Raw genomic sequence first — 23502 nt, forward strand, 5'->3', positions numbered from 1 at the left:
TATCGTTTATTATCACTATATTGCTCCGATGAACACCATTCCGAAAATGAACTCTGTAGATGCTCCAACCATTGTAATTTGTTTCACTGTGATGCTCGCGTGATTTGCATATAGCAGACAGTAACGTATTTTGTGATTACCTGTGAAGGTAGGTTCTGGGAGTCTTAAAAATCGTCACCTTATAAACGAGGAGTACTTTGTAGCGATTCCCATTAAAGATTCTACTGAAACTTTGTGACAGCCTTCCCCCGGAAAAATCGTTACTGCTTCCCTACACAATCATTTCAGTGTCTTCGGTCGGTTTCAGTATTAACGGTCCAAGATGAGGAATTCTTGATGGAGAGTCCACAGCTCTCTATGAACTACTTGTTTCACAAATGAGATACAGCTCACAAAAGTTCCGTTAATGTAATGTCTGTTATGCGCGAACGCCACTATGACATTGTCGTGGCCTTCATGTTTTATAATACGTCGCTTTCAACTGCCAAACTACTTATTTTACCTCGTGATCGTTCTTCACTTGAAGGTTTTCTATTTCGTAACTGGAAGAAACAGCACAAAAAGGAGATACACGTTGCCCCGGTTTTTAACGTACAATATTTAATCGGATGATAACCTGCACGCGCTGTTTCACACGCTTATCGGTACACACAACAAAATTTTAATTTCGGAGCGGAGGCTATCACAAAACGATAACCAGTAATGTTTTAATTAAAACTTTTAATAGCCTTTGCACTTACACTCAGAACTTGTGGACAATGGTTTTTGTTGTTTTAAACTGCGGCAGCGCGACATTATCTTGTATAGAAACAAGCTTCATCGTTCCTTACGTACATAAATATTTATTTGAACTTTCTGAACTGTTGACTCCGATCTTTCTGTGCCCGTGGCATATCAAAGTACGAAACACGTCTATTCTGTTTGTTTAACGTGGATCTACCGACACTCTGTCAAGACTTTGTCCATGATGTTTGTTGAGCGGATTGGTAGGAAATCCATTGTTTCATTCCCTTAGGACTGTGTATCTTGATCTCCTGAGTGACAAAGAAAATTTGTACATAACAGGGTTTCATATTCCCCGGGACGTGTACCGCTAATATTGCGTCTGACTCACGGCAGCCCTTAGCACCTCACCGTTTGTATCTAACAATCATTGAAAGTACCCCACCGCGTTACGTACTGTTGTAACACATAGGACCGTTTCGTGTGCGTATGCGGCAGTTTTGTTCGGATTCACGTCTCAGTATTTATGTTGCGTTTCTCAGTTCCATAAAATTAACTTTTGATTATTGTCATTAGTTTATTATTACAAAGCCGTGACAAGTAACGTAAATTCTTTGTTGCTACGTTTTTAGTATTTTATCAGACTTGTCACTTTTTACGATAGTCTGCCCTATTAGTTATTCTCAAAAATGTTCGGTTCTCTTCTAATTTGTCTAACAATCTCAGTTATAGCGCTTGTACTACAATCTTGATAAATTTTACTGCGATCGCATAAATGCCCAATCCATGTAATCCTTTTACTTTTTACATTTGTTATACTATTACGTATTCTGATTGTTGTATGTTTTTCGAATTCATCATTATCGAATGACAGGAGTCTTCATTTATCAAAAATGTTGATTCAAATTTTGCTCTTGACTATCTGGAAGATTTCTTAGTCTTCTTTTGTCGGCGTCCTGCTTTCACATACTTATAACTGTTTTTGTGCGTAATTTATTGAACATATTTTTGTTTAGCTAGAGATATTCGTGCTCTTCAATAGGACATTGTACGTGTTACTTGCGTTTTAAATTTAGTTTCAGTTCCTTACTTTGCTCTATTAAAATTCCTTTACTTGTAAAAGTATTTTGGTATAATTTCTCAAGTAATCACTATTTTTGGGAGTACAGATGACCTGCAAATTTTTTTTTCGTTAACATTTATCTGAAAGGCATCCCCATTGAGGACTCCGATTGACTGTTCAGTGGAAGATGTAATTATCTCTTTTATCGTCTACTAAAGTAACTACGTCAGTAGTGCAAGTCAGTATTGGAATTTTACGTTTCACAGCGCCTATTGGTCACCTCGGATTTCGTCCACATTTGTGGTTCGTGCAGAGCTTGGCCAGGAATGAAAGTGGGATCTGCAGATAGGAAACTAGTTGGAAAAAAGAGCGTTTATTGCGCCAGTCGAGGAAGGCGTGAGCCATTTGCGTCTCCGGAGCTCCCAGACAGCGGTTAGCTCAGTGGAAAGAGCAGAGAACAGTAACCGGAGCGTCGCAAGGCCGAATCCCTGTCCCTCTGGGAACCGAGGTGACGTAAAACTTATTTTGATGTGCGTATGTAAGCCACTTGTTTCTTCAGAACCCTGGTTTTGTACCATTCAATACATCATCAGTGTTTTATATTATAAGTCTTGATTCCTCGATGATGGATTCTGCTTTAGTATTTTATTTGCTGTAATTAATAATGAGATGTCTTTGTAGTTAGTACATACAGTTTGACCGATTTTTGTTGCTACATTGTAACCGTGTGAACTTCCTGACGCTCTCAAGATACCTGCGTGGTTCTACTTTTTTGTATTAATTCATGTAGATTTTCTGTAAAGTGCACGTTCTTAGTTTCACACACACACAAACACACATACACACACAAATACACAGACGCACGTAAGGATACGCACAAATCCTTATATCTACAACCACTTTTATTTGGCATGTTAACCATATATTCAGCTCAGAGGTTTTTTAAGTTCCCATCATTTTAAGTAATCTGTCATAATGCAACCCACACACAGAGATACATACTCATTTTAACCGTCCTGTTTTATCCTTCTCGTGGTCGCAGCCTGTAACGCCACGCTTTGTGCCAAGGCGGGAACAGAAATGTCGACTAACGTTTTGTGAAGCGAGTTTGCTCCGAGATTACGCATGCCCACACATGGCTGGTTACTGATATTTTTTTCTGTACCCCTTATACCTTCCGCTGTACAGTGAAGACTAGTTTCTAGTCAGACTCTTGTTGGATCTCCATTACTTTTTGCTGGAGCCGGATGCAGGAATTTTCCGTACACGAGAACAATGGAGAAGGTGCAGTCGCCTGTGGTAAACAAAAGCCGACACCGACGACGTCAGCAGTGAGCAAGTCGCTGAGGGCTCCGCAAGGCGAGGCAGGTGAGCGACGCGTCCTGCTTTGTTGGCTTTTGCCGGACCGCAGCTCGCGACGCGACGCCTCGGTACAGAGCGCGCCGTCTGGGAGTGAAGAGCGGCGTGACTCACCACCCAAACGTGTCAGTCGCAGCTGGCGAGAGATCTCGTTCAGACACATGTTTCCAGAAAGAACGAAAGTCCTTCTTTCTCTTTTATCGCGGCAGTCATTACAATATTTACTGCCACTGATCCACTGCACTCGCATTGTGCAAGATCAGTGTTCCGTTCGCGTTAACACCACCGTCAGTTGCAGTTCTTGTTTCGTTTAATTCACTTGAATAAATCATTGCAAATTTCATGCATGATTCGTACCTTACATTTTCTAGATCTTCACCTAAAATAATACCCTGCGTGACAAGTTAAGTGGAGGACCCTGACGGGAAGGAGGAAACCAATTAAACTCTCCGGAAAGACGGGGTATGCGATTTTACTTCAGTGACGTAAAATGGAGTCAAATTTACAAAGAACTTGGCAGTATGAGTCCACTTATCAGTATGACGTTGCACCACTGGATGCATGCATTAACTCAGTACGGAGCAGTGCCATAAACCAACACCGACTCAAAGGAAGGCCACGGCGCTTGTTGGTGACGTCACGTCAGCTAGGCACGGCGAACGCCGGGTCTGTTGCAGGCATACTCATAATGGTGGTGTCTCCCTCTCTGACACAGGAACATGTGAAACTATTGGCGGTAGTTGACCAACACACATTGTTCTGAGAGATTTCTGCAATCAATTAATTGTGAAATTCATTGTACTTCTAAACAAATAATGTACTCCTGAACTTAAATTTCCACCTGTTTTAATGATTGACATACAAAAACAACTTCATGGTCCAGCAGCAACAGAATTCGTGCTTCTTTACCTTTTTTGTAAATGCGAGGAAGTTAACGTTTGTACTGGGTTGCTTTTACAAGAAACTGTGAGCATATTGGTGCTCTTCTTTAGGTATCTTGGTTGACTATGTGATGAGAAGCTCTGAATGTTAAAGAAATATCTTGCGATTGTACACGTTGGGGGAGGGGGTGGGGGACAGAAGAAGAGGCAAAAGAAAGATATTTGTTTTATCAAATAAATTTTTTATCTTATAAAGTTTCTCCTTACTGTTGAAAGAGGGGAATATTTATCTTTTCTAATGTGCATGTTTAAAAAAGTTTAAGCTCAGCAGTATTTTCGATGTATGAAGGTATTTTGTTTCCTGTTTAGAATTCCTTTCGTTCAAAACGACTGTAATCTAATGACTTTACACATGTAAATTAGTTCACATTTCCAGTGACGATGTCAAACGAAAAGAATAAATAAATAAAAGAAACTAGTTCATTGTAAGGTGGTTGGGGTAAGTTTCGATAGCAAAATGGATGAAGTAAATATAGTTACTTGAATGTTAAATTTCCGAAGCTTGCAATCGGGCAAATCATCTTCTCATATTGATCTAAGTTTGTTTCGACAAGATTCAGTAATGCAGAACTGTGATCTTCATTTGTAGCTTTACGATCGTAAAAAAACCTTTCATCTAAATAAAACTGCAGAATCCAAAACAATACCAAACATTTTCTCCAAAAATAAGAGATTTATAGTGATAGGCACGCCCAGGCGTTTCTGCCTGCAACCGACCTAGCGTTCGCCGTGCCTAGCTGACGTGACGTCACTAACAAGCGCCGAGGCCTTCCTTTGAGTAGGTGTTGCATAAACCCGTACTATCCTCTCCTGCGGTTAGCTGGCCCACAGCTGTTGTTATCCCCTATGCTGGCGCTGGGACGGACCGACTTGACATTCGAGCTGGTTGGTCCCTCACAACTTCTATCGGGGCCAGATCTGCGGGTCTTCCTCGCCACACAAACACCTCTCTCAGTTTCCCTACGACGGCCGTGCGGGGTGCTGCAAAACTGCGATTCATCGTCGAACACAATGCGATGCCATTCACCAGCAGGACCAAGAAGTACACCACTCCAGACGCAATCATTTGCGCTTCAGTCTGGAACCGCGCGACCGCTACGGTCGCAGGCTCGAATCCTGCCTCGAGCATGGGTGTGCGTGATGTCCTTAGGTTAGTTAGGTTTTAGTAGTTCTAAGTTCTAGGGGACTGATGACCTCAGATGTTAAGTCCCATAGTGCTCAGAGCCATTTGAACGCAGCCATTTCTGTTGTTTGTGGTGCTAACGCCAGCCTATGCATGGGACGCTAATTCCCTGCACCGGCTGATGCTTCTCTCTGACCAGCGGTGTAGAATGACACACGGTTGATGGACGTATATTGCTTGTCGCCGGATCGCTTGCGCAGCCGTGAAGGGCTACGGTGTGCTTGGTGTACACGATATGGCGCTTCTCCCATATTCTGGTCAGACGTGTTCGAACGGAACATTGCCGACATATGTGTCTGCCCCTAAATTCGCATGCTGACCAACGTCGTGCCACTATCACATCCAAAAGCCCTGCCGATCTAGATGTTGCACGATTCTACCAGCTGGCCGAACGGAGTCTCACGGTGAGACACCTCTCAAACTAAATCAGGTGCTGACGACGCTTTCTCACACGAGTACGTGTCATGGCCGTCTCCTTTACAATGATCACTCGATACCTGACGCTGTTCATGCCCTTGTACAGCCCACCAGGCCTGGCAACGACATTAAACACGAACGAAAGTAATGCACTCTCTTGGCGGTTGTACTTTTCGCAAAGAACTGCTACTCTAGTCATTTACGGAGTGTACAAGAACGAAGTTACATTCGCGTCTTGTGCGTTCTTTCCTTTTTTTCAGGTAGGCCAATTTAAATTTTTGTTTAAAAAATGATATCACAACACTGTAGTGAATGTAATAACTATACATCTGCCGAAGTGACCAGTCCTCTCATGAGAAATGACTAGTTCTCTCTTGAAGATAGACACAGACGTATGCTGTGTAAAGGTGTACATATCAGAGGAAACGGTTATCGAAGATGGTTATATCCGGAGGAATATCAGAATGTTTGGTTTGTTGGCTACTGCAAGCATCTCTGCATGCCAAAACACTCGAGTGCCACGTATTCTTTGGCTATCAGAGATTGTATTATTTGTGTGGTAGACTTGCCGCGCAAAGACTGGAATTTTATTGCAAATGTTCCCTGACGTATGATTGAGGAAAAAGGATATTTCAGAAGGGATTTGGCAGTGAGACAACACTTCTGGGGAAAGGTAATTTGTACTCAATTTATTTGCTGCAAGCGCTAGCAGAGTAATTATTGTCGTGTAAAGATTTCATTGCGTTTCACAAATCTACCTGTTGGTATCGAGGGTGAATTATCAGTCATCTGTTCAGTAACTTCCTCCCTCCAAGGTCGATATTTCGTAGGAAAGTAAAGAGAAAATTTTTCTTAATTTAAATATTGCATCTAAAAGTAATTCCTTTGTGGTGTAAGACAGTGTTATGGAGAAGTTATAGTTCAGTTTAGTACTAGTCACTTTTGTGTCATGAAAAGTATTTAATCTAATTGCAGAATACCCTTTCATTCGTTTACAAATATGTCACTGGAGCTAAGGTTCACTCTTGAATGAAAAGTGGATCTGGTTAAAATGGCACTGTCGCGCGTTGCATACCGCGTGGGCTGTGAGATGTATCTTTAAAAAGACAACAATAGTTCAACCAACGAGCAGCATTAAAACAAAGAAACAAAAGGCAGTTTGCCGGACAGTAACTCATTTCAGGTATGAGTACATGCAGTTCGCCACTTCGTACTCCTGCAGTACGCACACACACACACACACACACACACACACACACACACACACACACACAAACATATACAGGGTGTTACAAAAAGGTACGGTCAAACTTCCAGGAAACATTCCTTACACACGAAGAAAGAAAATATGTTAGGTGAAGATGTGTCTGGAAACGCTTACTTTCCACGTTAGAGCTCATTTTATTACTTCTCTTCAAATCACATTAATCATGGAATGGAAACATACAGCAACAGAACATACCACCGTGACTTCAAACACTTTGTTACAGGAAATGTTCAAAATGTCCTCCGTCAGCAAGGATACATGCATCCACCCTTTGTCGCATGGAATCCCTGATGCGCTGATGCAGCCCTGGAGAATGGCCTATTGTATCACAGTCGTCCACAATAAGAGCACGAAGAGTCTCTACATTTGGTACCGGGGTTGCGTAGACAAGAGCTTTCAAATGCCCCCATAAATGAAAGTCAAGAGGGTTGAGGTCACGAGAGCGTGGAGGCCATGGAATTGGTCCGCCTCTACCAATCCATCGGTCACCGAATCTGTTGTTGAGAAGCGTACGAACACTTCGATTGAAATGTGCAGGAGCTCCACCGTGCTTGAACCACATGTTGCGTCGTACTTGTAAAGGCAAATGTTCTAGCAGCACAGGTAGAGTATCCCGTATGAAATCATGATAACGTGCACCATTGAGCGTAGGTGGAAGAACATGGGGCCCAATCAAGACATCGCCATCAATACCTGCCCAAACGTTCAAAGAAAATCTGTGTTGGTGACGTGATTGCACAATTGCGTGCGGATTCTCGTCAGCCCACACATGTTGTTTGTGAAAATTTACAATTTGATCACGTTGGAATGAAGCCTCATCCGCAAAGAGAACATTTTCACTGAAATGAGGATTGACACATTGTTGGATGAACCATTCACAGAAGTGTACCCGTGGAGGCCAATCAGCTGCTGATAGTGCCTGCACACGCTGTACATGGTACGGAAACAACTGGTTCTCCCGTAGCTCTCTCCATACAGTGACGTGGTCAACGTTACCTTGTACAGCAGCAACTTCTCTGGCGCTGACATTGCAGGTGTCCTCGTCGTTCTAGGTCTTCCCCAGTCGCGAGTCATAGGCTGGAATGTTCCGTGCTCCCTAAGACGCCGATCAATTGCTTCGAATGTCTTCCTGTCGGGACACCTTCGTTCTGGAAATCTGTCTCGATACAAACGTACCGCGCCACGGCTATTACCCCGTGCCAATCCATACATCAAATGGGCATCTGCCAACTCCGCATTTATAAAAATTGCACTGACTGCAAAACCACGTTCGTGATGAACACTAACCTGTTGATGCTACGTACTGATGTGCTTGACGCTAGTACTGTAGAGCAATGAGTCGCGTGTCAACACAAGCACCGAAGTCAACATTACCTTCCTTCAATTGGGCCAACTGGCGTTGAATCGAGGAAGTACAGTACATACTGACGGAACTAAAACGAGCTCTAACATGGAAATTAAGCGTTTCCGGACACATGACCACATAACATCTTTTCTTTATTTGTGTGTGAGGAATGTTTCCTGAAAGTTTGGCCGTACCTTTTGGTAACACCCCGTATAGTGACTTAACTCAGGAGAGAGAGTGACCAAATGCGCAACAGATGTGGTCATCTAGTGGGATGCTGATGTTGTTTTACTCTGTAGATGTGAAGAGATACCTCTGCTGAAGGCGATCATTGACGATTATTGCCGTGTCAGGAGCGCGACTTTATTTGTGGGAAGTAAGCTCCGTAATTTATGGGGTTTCCATGTAGCAGTAATTACCTCGGCCACTGCTGTAGATCGGCATACGTGACTGTAAGTTGTCATTGATAGTTGTCCACTCCAAATGGCAAATCTCAGTTGGACACCAGTTACTGATAAGATCCAGGGGTCAATACTGGAATATGAACGAAGCTCTCTTATGCTTTTTCAAGAGATTCGAATTTTAGATGCACACGTGTTGTACTATTACATCGTAGAGATTTTCCAGCTTCCCTCCGTGATGGCTAAGAAACTGTAGTATCTCTCCGGTCGCTTTTTATGGAAGCGCCATATCTTCAGGTTACGATCCGAGATGACGACTGTGTCTACTGACTGAGCCTTCCTGACATTACGACGAAGGTCTGTGTCTCTTACTTTCGATGTATCATTTTGACGATCGCTCAGGACTTTTATAACTTTAAGTCTAGGCTGTTGACCTTAGTGCGTCCGTCGAGTTTTGGCCCCCCGGTTGAAGTCGGTCATCTGAATTTCAAGCTGAGACCAGTTCGAGAGTTCTACCTAGCCGTGAGCTACACTCCTGGAAATGGAAATAAGAACACATTGACACCGGTGTGTCAGACCCACCATACTTGCTCTGGACACTGCGAGAGGGCTGTACAAGCAATGATCACACGCACGGCACAGCGGACACACCAGGAACCGCGGTGTTGGCCGTCGAATGGCGCTAGCTGCGCAGCATTTCTGCACCGCCGCCGTCAGTGTCAGCCACTTTGCTGTGGCATACGGAGCTCCATCGCAGTCTTAAACACTGGTAGCATGCCGCGACAGCGTGGACGTGAACCGTATGTGCAGTTGACGGACTTTGAGCGAGGGCGTATAGTGGGCATGCGGGAGGCCGGGTGGACGTACCGCCGAATTACTCAACACGTGGGGCGTGAGGTCTCCACAGTACATCGACGTTGTCGCCAGTGGTCGGCGGAAGGTGCACGTGCCCGTCGACCTGGGACCGGACCACAGCGACGCACGGATGCACGCCAAGACCGTAGGATCCTACGCAGTGCCGTAGGGGACCGCACCGCCCCTTCCCAGCAAATTAGGAACACTGTTGCTCCTGGGGTATCGGCAAGAACCATTCGCAACCGTCTCCATGAAGCTGGGCAACGGTCCCGCACACCGTTAGGCCGTCTTCCGCTCACGCCCCAACATCGTGCAGCCCGCCTCCAGTGGTGTCGCGACAGGCGTGAATGGAGGGACGAATGGAGACGTGTCGTCTTCAGCGATGAGAGTCACTTCTGCCTTGGTCGTAATGATGGTCGTATGCGTGTTTGGCGCCGTGCAGGTGAGCGCCACAATCAGGACTGCATACGACCGAGACACACAGGGCCAACACCCGGCATCGTGGTGTGGGAAGCGATCGCCTACACTGGCCGTACACCTCTGGTGATCGTCGAGGGGACACTGAATAGTGCACGGTACATCCAAACCGTCATCGAACCCATCGTTCTACATTCCTAGACCGGCAAGGGAACTTGCTGTTTCAACAGGACAATGCACGGCCGCATGTATCCCGTGCCACCCAATGTGCTCTAGAAGGTGTAAGTCAACTACCCTGGCCAGCAAGATCTCCGGATCTGTCCCCCATTGAGCATGTTTGGGACTGGATGAAGCGTCGTCTCACGCGGTCTGCACGTCCAGCACGAACGCTGGTCCAACTGAGGCGCCAGGTGGAAATGGCATGGCAAGCCGTTCCACAGGACTACATCCAGCATCTCTACGATCGTCTCCATGGGAGAATAGCAGCCTGCATTGCTGCGAAAGGTGGATATACACTGTACTAGTGCCGACATTGTGCATGCTCTGTTGCCTGTGTCTATGTGCCTGTGGTTCTGTCAGTGTGATCATGTGATGTATCTGACCCCACCAGGAATGTGTCAATAAAGTTTCACCTTCCTGGGACAATGAATTCACGGTGTTCTTATTTCAATTTCCAGGAGTGTATTTGGGGGCTGACGTATAGCAGCGGACGGTGCTCATGATCAAGTTTTTGTCGACTCGGTGGGAAGGGATTCCCTGCCTCAATCCCGCTGAACAAATATCACCGCAAACATCCTCTTAATTGTGTGGGCCAGTATCAGCCTCTCCGTTCTATCAATGGCAGCGGCCACCTCATGGTACGAGATGCTCAATATTTGATTCACACTAATGAGGATCTGAATCGTATCGGGATTAGTGACACAAATAGTGCAGTGGGTTTGCGTCATTAGATACGCTGCAGCACCGGTTTGCTTGTCATGGTCACCAAGCAAACTGGTCCTGGCTCACGAAGCAACTGGCTTTCTTCACTCGGTCTGTTGAAGCTGCGTATTCCACTGATATAATCCTGCGGCCAGCTGCTCCTTTTTTTCCAGCGCCTAGGACTAATACGATCGTATGGTTGGTTCGTCTCTTTGTACATTTTGTCGTTGCTGGGGAGCGTAATCACGCCCATTTGGCTTTTCATCACTTTATATCTACGGCTGCGACTGCTTCGTTTCCGAGACCTCTTTGCAAACATTCTGAATCTTACACTTCAAAGACAGGGAGTTGGACGGCTCCGGCGGTAGCTGCCTCCATGTGCTACTGTTTTCTCGTCTCTGTGCTTTCGCGGCTCTCTTTTTCCTCTATATTCCTCTCTTTTGTGTTATTGGTATTGTTCTAGGAAAATTAAAACAAAAAAAGGAAGCCATGTGAGGCAGCAGCTTTGCGACCCGTTAGGTGAGGGGGGAGGGGGAGATGCGATCCCTTCCCACTTTGTCTCTAACGGCCTGAGGCTGACTGTGGCTTCTCGTAAAATGTATTTCCAGTTTGCACGAATTTGCAAAAAACAAAACCGAAACAAAAAATCCTGGCCAGGTCATTTTTTTTTCGCTTTACCTTTTAACCTAGTACTCACCTCTCAGCTATGTAGAGATTCGCCAGAAACGAAACGTGGCTCGGGCTGCACCTTACACTGTAGCTCCCATTTTTCAGTTTCCATAACTGGTTAGGGACATGCAAGTCACGTAACTAACATCCAGGTGATTTCAGTCATTTCAGAACAACTGCATAGCGGAAAACATGCAAGTCCAAAACCTGTAGTGTAAAATGTAGGATGGGATGCAACTTCATGTCGCTTACATAATTGAAGTTTTACAGCAGTGTAGCAAATGACTCACTTTCCTTGAGTCAAAGATAGATGCGAAAAGATTGACTGCGTGGTGGGGCGAAGTATATTATTTTTCTTGACACGTTTCAAATTGGTAAACCAATCTCCACTGGCGAAAAAGAGATTTAGGCCTTTTAAAGATCGTACAGACATAGGCACGATCTTCTTGAATGCAGTTTAGAAATCTCTTGCGGACGAATATACAGGATATCGAAATACGAAAATGTTTGAGGGACACATTTAAAAATACGATGACAGTTTCAGACTGAAAATACCTGCTTCCCTTACATTGTTGGTGTAGTGGTCTTCAGTCCTGAGACTGGTTTGATGCAGCTCTCCATGCTACTCTAACCTGTGCAAGCTTCTCCATCTCCCAGTACCTACTGCAACCTACATCCTTCTGAATCTGTTTAGTGTATTCATCTTTTGGTCTCCGTCTACGATTTTTACCCTCCACGCTGCCCTCCAATACTAAACTGGTGATCCCTTGATGCCTCAGAACATGTCCTACCGACCGATCCCTTCTTCTAGTCAAGTTGTGCCACATTAACAGCCGCAATTCGCACTCTTAATCTTCTGCAAATTATTCGAACCACGGGCAGTGAGTTACTCAACTTTACGGCGTCGTAATAAGTATCTCCAGTAACGAAAAAATGATAACCTCATCAGTAGGCTGTGATGTGAGACAGTTTGAAATAATCAGCAATAGTTACTCTGCTATCGTTTGAGAGAAATGCCTAGCAAAAAACATGCATATCTACTATATGTTGTGTTTAATTTTTTGTGTTTCGAGTAAAATGTTTTACGAAAAAGTATTTCATCAACTTTTGTTCGTTTACATTCAGAACTTTCTTCCAGCAGTGCAGCAGATGAGTGAACTTTTAGTTTTCTGCTGTCACTGAATCAAACGTACACGTGGGCACGATTATTTCTGTGGCACGGCGAAGATGTCTGCCACAAAGTGTCCACCACAAAGAACTGCAGCAATGTGTCTGAACAGTGCCTACTAAGCTTCACAAGAGTGGTGTTATAACACCAGCTAAAGGCGTAGGCTCTACATTACGGATCATGCGAGTTTTTTCCTTATTTTTTTCTTTTATTTGAGCCACATCAGTCAGCCTTCGATACATACTGAATCACTCACCACAAACAAACACACACACACACACTCACACACACACACACACACACGATTCGCATACAATATTTGCATTGGTTATAAACATACGAGGTGCATTCAAGTTCTAAAGCCTCAGATTTTTTTTCTCCGGACTGGAAAAAGACAGAAACAGGCGCATTGTTTTAAAATGAGACCGCATTCATTGTCAATACGTCCCAGAGATGGCAGCACTGTACGGCAGATTGAATTTTACCACCAGCGGCGAGAATGAGAACAGTTTGAAATACTTAAGATGACGACCTGAAAATGCGAAAAGTGTCATCCAGGTGGGTGCCACGAATGCTGACGGACGACCATAAGGCTGCCCGTGTGGCATGTTGCCAAGCAATGTTGACGTGCAACGGCAGCATGAATGGGACTGTCTTTTCGTCGGTTGTGGATGAGACGTGGATGCCATTTTTCAATCCAGAAACAAAGCGCGAGTCAGCTCAATGGAAGAACACAGATTCACCGCCAAAAAAAAAAAAAAAAAAAAAAAAAAAAAAAAAAAAAAAAAAAAAAAAAAAAAAAAAAGCTGGTAACTGCCAGTGCTGAAAAAATGATGGTGTCCATGTTCTGGGACAGCGAGGGCGTAATCCTTACCCATTGCGTTACAAAGGGCACTACGGTAACAGGTGCATCCTACGAAAATGTTTTGAAGAACAAATTCCTTCCTACACTGCAACAAAAACGTCCGGGAAGGACTGCGCGTGTGCTGTTTCACCAAGACAACGCACCCGCACATCGAGCTAACGTTACGCAACAGTTTCTTCGTGATAACAACTTTGAAGTGATTCCTCATGCTCCCTACTCACCTGACCTGGCTCCTAGTGACGTTTGGCTTTTTCCAACAATGAAAGACACTCTCCGTGGCCGCACATTCACCTGCTATTGCCTCAGCGATTTTCCAGTGGTCAAAACAGAAAGATGGCAGAACTGTACACCTTAATTTGTGATTTACCGATTTGCAGCTAGTCCGTATGTGGCAGACAGTAATTATTAAACACCTGTCTCAGAATCTAGGAAGATGTACAATCACTTCAAAAACAGTGTACAAAAAGACGAATCAAATAAAGGTCCGGGTAAATCCAGGTTAGTTACGTTGTAAGAAGAGTATGTACGTACGGATCTGCTATCACGCAGTGAAAGCTCCACATGGGAAGAGTCGAACAAAAATCTTGAAATTCATCGTCGTAAACTCCTTACCTGTAACAGACAAATAACAGAAATTACTATAAAGCAAGTATAGTGTTAGCGACATTACATCCTTTAAAAAGTTCAAGAGCACTGTTGAACCGGCCAAACGGAAGCTTGGTAAACAAATAGACAACATATTAGCATTACTGTGCATCTGCTATGTAAACAGGATTGTTAGTAACGTACTTCATTAATTCTTTGTGATAAAAAGCAAGACACTAAGACTCAAGTGAATGATGAATCCTTTTTTCGCAGTCATATGTATCGAAATAGAAATGAAAACTATTTCAGTAGAGGTTCAGTTTATATGCAAAGTTTATTCAGTAAGCTCCCTAATTTGGACGACACAGAAATTCGCCAGCTAATGTACTTGTGAAATTACAAAATCCATGCATGTGAATGTAGACTTTCCCGGCGTATTCTGGTAATGAAATCCTCTCAGACTTTTATTCGTGTGGCTGCGTTGAAATTCCGAAATTGCAGAATTTAAACGCAGCCACCCAGATTGAAGCTCGAGAAGATTTCGTCAATGGTAGCTTTTTTTCTAATTTCTTTCAATGTTCACAGGACATTTGCATAAAACCAGAGATCTATATCGATTCTAGATTGAAGATTTTTCTACTAAATGAAACCATGCCGCCTCATAATTAGGCTGTGGAGTCAGATGGAGCTAACCGGGGCGTAAGCCTCAGTTACAGTCATGATAGGTAGGTGCCCTAATGCAGCGGATGAACAACACTGACAGGTTAGCACACACTTTACGTCACTGAAGATAGCGTACTGAAAACCACCTATCATAGTAAAAGACGTCGAGCATAGTTAGGCCTATACGTCAAGAATGGATTAATAAAAAATGGAGAAAAGTGAAGATGGTTTTAATGTTAATGCCCTCTCCCCAGCCTCCGACCTCACATGAGTGGAAAATACAGAACGTCCATATAACCACATGTAACTAGGAAAAGTCCTTCTTTGTGACAATGTTCAACTAGCGCGTCACATTGACTTGAACGTCCGTTACGTCGTCGAAGCGCTGACCCGTCATGTGAATTTCTGCTCTTTTTCTTTTGTGGTAAGTTCGGATTGATAATATCAACTCTCGCTAGCTGTGATGATATTTTAGCAGAAAAGTACTTTACATTTCGATGAGATAGCGGCAGGTGTCCACATAAGTTTGTTTTTGTTCCGGATTCAATTTATGCGCACTCAACACCAACATGATGGCAGTAGCTAACAGTTCGTGGCAAGCTAAGAATGTACTGTTACTTAACTGTAGAACTGCAGTACAACACCGAGCTTACAGTTTCATACACAGGAGCGTCATTTTATTACCACATAATTATCAAATAATCTGTGGCATGAACATTTCATACTTATATGAGAGACTGTAGATGAAATGCTATCTAGCAAGAGTGCACATGTGTGCACCTTAGCACCTGTCTAGTGGCCCAGCATTTATGTTTCCGTATTAGTTTGCGGCCAGTCACAAACAAACTTTATGACGTAAAATATTTGGTAAGTAGTTATTATTATTATATGCTTAAACTTGCTGTCACTGGTATTTATAAGTTTTATGAAGTAAAATTACTTACCTACGTTACAAATCACGATTACTGTGGAACCCGTCGGTGGCTAGAAAGTTGTGTTATTAACAGAGAGAAACAAGTGAGCGATTGGTAAGGCAGATTGACTACCCACGCTCTAGAACATGGAATGATTTTTCTCGGGTTTTTTTCTTTTATCTTCCTACTTTCAGTCACCCCCCACCCTCAACTCCCATTTTCCACCCCTTCATCGCACCGTAAGTTAACGGTTTACTTACGTTCCTCTTTAGGTTCCAGCTATTGGCTCCGAACCCACATATCCACATTAGTTTATTATGAGCTAAAAAACTGAGTGAAGTTATATCAATAGGGACAAAAGATTAATATCGGCTGTAATTGCAAATATTGGTCATTCCCACATTTCATATTACTTGCGTTCACCCTCTTTTGGCTGCCGTAACGAAACCGGTCGTGCTTTTAAACGAAAGTAACCGTACAACTGCAACGGTATTTATTATTCAATATCTAGCAAGTGTGGCACTCAGAACATTTCGATGACACTTCCATATGGCAGTGACCTCCACTCTCACTGACAACGAAACATTGGAGCTCAACCTGCCCGTACTGAGTAACGCGCAGCGCTCTGGGTCGTGACACGTGAAAGTGTGCCGGCGTCACCTGAATGTGGTCTAGGGGGTGCTGGCCAGGCCCCGGTCAAAGCTGCATGGCGGGTTAACAAAAGTGGCTGGTACAGCGGTAAGACTGATGTGGCTTTTATGCGGTTTCTCACGCTCGTTTATGCAAGTGCTGGGATGGTTCCCAAGTTCCGCCTCAAAAACTACGCTACACAATTAGTCCAAATACAAGCACACACAGAATACAGTTTAGACAGTTGAGACATGTAGCGCTCACGACTTTCCTCCCTCAGGCAAATGACGAATGAGGCGATGGGAAGAGCACCCGACTGCAGTGAAATAAAATAAATTTGCCACATCTTGAGTACGGAAGAAAAGATTAACGCTAACGAAAAGAAGAAACAGAAGGCACTGGAGCAGAGTTCAAACATCCACAACTATCGTCAATAACACTTCTAGAGGCTTCTATGTGTCACTCATGTACAGGGTGGTCAGAAACAGTCTGAAAAACCTTTAACAATCTTCCAGAGGAGGCTGTGCTGAGAGTGCTTGCTAACAAAAAAAAGTTCGATGCGTTCCACCATTTCCGAGTTATTTAGCATTGAAGTGACCCAATCAGACTGTTGCGCGAAAGAACTAAAGCTCACTGGCAGCTCCTTCATTCCAACAGGTCCTCCTACCTTACGGACCCACAGATGTCAATTTATTACCGCATTTTAGCGCGTACAAGAGCTTGAATTTGGCGCGCAACGACCTGAGTGGCTAACTCCCATATTAAATAACTCGGAAATGGCACAACGTATAGAATTTTTTTGCTTAAGAATTGTTTCTCAGCTCAAACTCCCAAGTAAAACCCTTACAAGTTTTTCTGACTCTTTTCGGACACCCAGCATACAAGACAATTCGGCTGCCCCTAGCGGTGTCGTTTTACGCAACCCGCAACGATATATCTGGCCTTCAAAAACCATGTTCGACATTTTCGTATTCTTTTTCCCACTATTAGTCCTATACAAAAAATGAGCAGTGCGTTTCTGTAGCAAACTAAATGTAGGTAAATTCTGCGGTACGCTTTCTCAGGAGGTCACAGTTATCGAGTTATTCAAGGAAAACATGCAAATGTGACCTTCTAACTCCCCTCTACCCCGACTGTCCCTTACTAGTCAGGATTTCTAGTATCTTGCTCGTTGCACTCCCTCCAAACACTGTACAAAAATTGACGACTACACGAACTATTCCCGATATTCGACCATTTTTGGTCTCTGTTCATTGGGGTCTTACGCTGCCAGCATAGTCGGCTCTTTCGCTAACATTACTGTGAGGGTAATGAGAGAAAAACAAACTTTGTAATCGTTACTCTAAAACTAATTAGACTGACAATTCGATCAAAATATAACCCTTTCAATCAAGGTAGTATCGTAGTTAGAAGGCGTGACGAATACGAAGCTATAAATTACTTATTTTATGCTGTCAAAATTCACAAAATTTTTAGGTAAAATTTACACAAACGCCAATTTTACTATTTGTAAGTGCTCGACTAAGCCTGTGGCATAACAAAGCCAGTTTTTTTTATGAGGGAGTGTCATGAACGATATACTAATGCTAGAAATCCTAACTGGTGGGGGCTGAGTGTCCGAGTGAAGGTGCGTTTTAAAGCCACTTCAGCATTTTTCTTGAATAACTCGAAAGCTACGGCCCTCAGCGAAAGTGTATCCTTGTATAAAATTCTACATTAAATTTCCTACAAATAATAGGTCCTGTTCATTTTTTCTGTAGGACATATAGCTTGCGTGTAGCGAACTAGACAATATGGAAATTTCATACGGAGAGAGAGAGAGAGAGACAGTCGGTACATCCGTTTTTGTATCACATCTACTTTTGAAACAACGTCGCATGAACTATCACTTGTGTATCTAGACTGCCTTTGGCATTAAACCTTATGTTCATATTCCCTCTGTCGTGCGCTTAACTTATAAAGACACGTTGGTTTCACTCAAAGTCTGACCAGGAAGAAGCCTCACGAAAGAACACATACTACTGAATAAACAGAAGGAGCATTGATGAGCACAACTGAACAGACATTAAGTCTTTCTAAATTCTTTTTTTTAATAATGTCACAAGAGGTTTTAAATCGCCTCAATGATTTTCTATGCGATATTTTCATTTCTTTAGGAAGTCTGTTGAAAAAATTCCAGTACTTTGTCTGCAAAATTTTTCTTCGCTTACCTTTCACTTATTTTGCATGGTCTCCATCGAAAAGCTTTCCTCCACAATTGATAACAGCGCACCCAATGCCGTTCCACTTCCGGAAGTGGTCTTGGTATGCATCTCACAGGATCGCACGAAGCGCCGATTGTGAATTTTCTTTTATCTCGTCTGTCGTTGCAGATCTTCGGCACTCCGACTCGATTCTCAACTTTGGAAATAAAAAGAAGTCCGCAGGGGACAGGTCTGGAGAGTGCGGAGGACGACGCGCCAAAGTGATCTCGTTTTTAGTGTCACACACCAAAAGGGATCAATGTGCGGGTGCGTTGTCGTGATGCAAGAACCGTGAACTGTCTCGCCACATTTCGGACTGTTTCCTTCTAACATTTTCTCGCTGGCATCGTAATACTTTTCCTTGAGGCACGAATGTATTATGAACTAATCCTTCAAACTGAAAGAAAGCTCCCAGCATGGTTTTGACGTTTGACCTGACTTGCCTGGTTTTTAAAATTTTTTTTATTACTTGGAGAACCTATCCCAACTCATTGTGAAGATTGAACGTTGATCACAACATCGGAACTATAGACCTACGTCTCATCATCAGTTATGATTCTCTTAAGGAACATCTCATTCTCGCTTGTGCGATCCGAAAGCTCTCTACAGAATGTGAGGTGAAGGTCTTTCTAGTCGTGGGTCATGAGCCTTCAGACGAACGTGGCGGCAGCACTGTGCATTCCGAGATGCTGTGTCAGGATTTGATGACATGATCCAACTGAAACGCTGCGTCCTTCTGCAGTCTCTCAGGCAGTCAGTCTGCGATTGGCTCGCACAATTTTGTTGACGTTCCTCACGTGAGCGTCGTCGGTAGACGTCGAAGGACGCCCTGAACGAGAGTCGTCTTCAACTTCCGTCCGGCCATTTTTAAACCGTGTGTGCCATTCGTAACACCGAGCACGACTTCAGCACTCATCACCGTAGGCTTTCTGCATCATTTGGTGTGTCTTTGTAAATGTTTTCTTGAGTTTCAGGCAAAATTTAATGCGAAGTGTTGCTCCTCTAACTGCGCCACCCAGAAATTCGCAAGCTGTGCAAGAAAACGTTCTACTCAACACAGCTCTGAACAATAATTAACATACATACAAGAATGAAACTTCCGGCAGTTACACATTAAACACAGGCGTGTGCACAGATGCCAACCGCCCATTTGACTCCAACTCAGCTTTGGGGCGAAATTATGAACGTTCCAGGATTTTTTGAACAGACCTCGTAATTACAGGATGGTTAGTAACACATTTTTTCTTCGTTGGTGCAGATCAGATGATGGAGGCTATTGGCCACAACTGGTCGTCGTTCAATACTATTCATTTTCATCGAGACCGTGTACAAATAAAAACGGCAAGTCCATAAAAAGGTCATTGACACAAAAGACAATACGTTTCACTCGGAAAGTCCAAATGTGGCACCAAAATTCAAAACTGATAGTACACGGTGCATGAAAACTTTCGGTTACATACAAACCACCACCACCACCCTCTCCCCCCCCCCCCCCCCACACACACACACAAACACACACACTACCTGGTCAGTAGTATCCGGTCACATATGTGGTCATCAATATGGGATGTGCCCAGTGGCGGATCGGAAGTATACATTCTGGGTGTTAACAACTTTTTGAATTCACATAAATGTGAAAGTGTGAAATTAATAGCGTCTGCTGTATAACAGTTATGCTTGGACATGAGTGGTTCAAATGGCTCTGAGCACTATGGGACTTAACATCTGTGGTCATCAGTCCCCTAGAACTTAGAACTACTTAAATCTACCTAACCTAAGGACACCACACACATCCATGCCCCAGGCAGGATTCGAACCTGCGACCGTAGCAGTCACGCGGTGGACATGAATGGATTCAGGTGATCAGACAAGATGCTTAAGTACGTGTCATCCGTCAGAGTCGCATCTACACGTATCAGCGGTCCCATATCCCTCCAATTACACACGCCTCACACCATCACAGAGCCTCCACCAGCTTGAATACTCCCCTACTGGCATGAAGGGTCCATGGATTCATGAGGTTGTCTCCATACCCGTACACGTCCATCCGCTCGACACAGTTTGAAATGAGACGCGTCCGGCCAGGAAACATGTTTGCACTCATCAACAGTCCTATGTCAGTGTTGACGGGACCAGCCGAGGATTAAAGCCGTGTGTCGTGCAGTCATCAGGGTTACACGAGTGGGCCTTCGGTTCCGAAAGCCCATAACGATGATATTTCGTTGAATGTTTCGCACGCTGACAGTTGTTGATGACCCAGCACTGAGATCTGCAGCAATCGCGTTCATGCATGATCTCTTTCCGGCGGCAGCGATGTCGGAGATTCCATGTTTCAACGGATTCCTGCTATTCACGGTACACTCGTGAAATGGTCATACGGGAAAATCCCCACTTCATCGCTACCTCGGAGATTCTGTGTCCCATCGCTCGTGCGCCGACTATAACACCACGTGAAAACTCACATAAATCTTGATAACGTGCCATCGTAGCAGCAGTAACCGATCTAACAACTGCGCCAGACACTTTTTGTCTTATGTGGCGTTGCCAAACGTAGCGTCGTATTCTGCCTATTTACATGTCTGTGAGTTTGAATACGCATGCCTATATTAGTTTCTTTGGCGTTTCAGTCCGTACGTGAGCGTACGGTACAGATAATCGTGACGCACTGTAAGATCAACAGGTGTCAGACGCATGAATAAATGTTACAGTCTCGTTATCGACGGTGATATGCATTATGATTCTCAGGGCCTCAAATGGATTACTGTTCAATAGAGTACGAAACTTAATGTATCGTATCTCATACAGAATCCCACAAAATGTTTTTCTATCAGTATAACTGTACCATATACTGATTTCTAATCTAGTTTTGCCATAAAATTAGTGAACTGGCATGACTGAGGAATATGGTACCGTCTATCGGGATTTATGCCAAGCAAAAGGGGGATAAAAGTCTGCTGCAGTGTGCTACCACCTGGTGACGTTGACGTAAATTTGTAGTTGAGAAGTAAGGGTTAGCTGTGCACGCCAAGAACCGTGCACGTTCTTTAGCAAGTCCGTCTGTATTTGGCCCATAAGGCAATTACGTCACGCGGGTTGCGCATGTGCAAAAGTTGCTTAAAACGTGCACAACTAATGGTGTGCTCGCGACCCTGATGCCAAGCTTCACAGAGTGTAGAGGAGAAATGTAGCAGATTGCGGAAGATTTAGTGGTGTGTACTTGGGATTACTGCATCTACATTCCATTTAACAGATTTAAAGAAAACTAACAAATAAATCTGCAAGGTGTGAAAAGTTGGGGTGTTGATGTGCTCTTGTGCTCTGGCACAACAGCCGCCACTGTGTGTGTCCACCGTGCGCGTTCAGGGCGACTTGAATTCTGCTGCGGACACTTTCGGTGAGGTGTCTCAGTGTCTCTAGAGGGACGGAAGCCCACACTTCGAAACCAGAGTAGGCATAAATGCTGGATGCAGAGGTCTGGGACGAAGTCGACGCTCTAACTCATCCTGAAAGTGTTCCATGGTGCTCAGGTAGGGAACTGTGGGCAAATTACTCCATCCACAAAGCACTGCCTCACTAATGCTGCTGTATGACAGGGTGATGCTGGCACAGTCATCGTCTCCGAGATTTCCTCTTCTGCGCGCAGTACACAACACTGCAAAATGTGTTCATGTCCTTCCTTGCACATCTAGCGGTATTTAAACGCAATAAGGGGACCGCACCGTAATCGGGAAAATACTGCAATAGCGTAACATGGCTGATTTCATGAGATCTTTTTCAATCCGATTCCACAAACATCGACGGTGCGTGTCGGTCAGGTCAGTACATGAGGTGTCCCTGGTCTCGATTTAGACGTGGCTGTCCCTTCGCGATTCCACTTCTCAGTCACAACAGCATCAGTCGAACACTTTCAGAAGGTATCAAATGTCAGTGATGGATTTGTTGAACTCCTCCCGAACAGGCCATGAGGGCCAAACGGTACCTCACAAGGGGAGTGACAGGGTTGGGAAATGAAGTTCGGAGTGGGACGGGGCTAGTTCACAACACTACCCCCTAGTGTTACAGTGCCACGGCCATATGGCCAGCCATTCAAGAGAAAAACGCTCCGAAACTTTCAGTCCTACAGTATATAATACACATGCATCCGCTCACTGAAGCGCCCACTGAACGATGACATCCTTCTCTTTTCAGCGCCTGCAGACTCCACCGAGGATGTGCTTTCGCAATGTTGACGCATTGTATTTTGTATTCTAGCGGAATATACGTAGGCTGTTTGGATTTTTTCCCTGGGAGTTCATAGTCGTCCGAAGAACTCACTATTGTAACCCCTTCGAATTCTACATCTTCACCACCTTCATTCTCGTTAAGTAACTCTTCATCAAGCGCGCTAGTGTTTTCACTCAAGAAATCTGTCACAGTGTTGTACAACTTCTGTGTCATCAGCATAGCTTCGTGTGGAATTGACGGCGAACCTTCTGACGCTAGTAAATCGTTTTCAACTCGCAGTGCATTGAAATGGGTAACTGCATCTTCAATCAGCAACTTCGATTTCTCGCTGTCTAGAGAATCTTTCGGTAATATCTTGTACAAGTCCCTCCAACTAGCGATGTGTTCACTTCGAAGCATTGTAACCACAAAACGTTACTAACAGGAAAAACTTTCACACGCGTGTACTAGCTCCAAGCGCGCAAAAGCAACTGCTAGGCTCTTCTTCCCTGTTTGTAGTGCAGGGAGCGCGGATGCGCGGCTATCCGTTCGCTCCCCACGTTTGTCAAACGCTCCTTTGTGGGGTCCCTCGTTTATAGTCGGGTGCTGATAACCTCGTTGTTGTGCGCCCTCAAACACTAATCATGATCATCATCATCGTTCATAACGG

General features: G+C 44.2%; 1 protein-coding gene across 2 annotated transcripts in view; it reads right to left on the minus strand.

Annotated features, from left to right (window-relative positions):
- Positions 1–23502, minus strand: part of LOC126277924 (protein croquemort-like) — a 705530-nt gene that overhangs the window by 498882 nt on the left and 183146 nt on the right. The window lies entirely within an intron of this gene.

Source organism: Schistocerca gregaria, chromosome 6 (genome assembly GCF_023897955.1).
Source record: "Schistocerca gregaria isolate iqSchGreg1 chromosome 6, iqSchGreg1.2, whole genome shotgun sequence".
Lineage (NCBI taxonomy): Eukaryota > Metazoa > Arthropoda > Insecta > Orthoptera > Acrididae > Schistocerca > Schistocerca gregaria.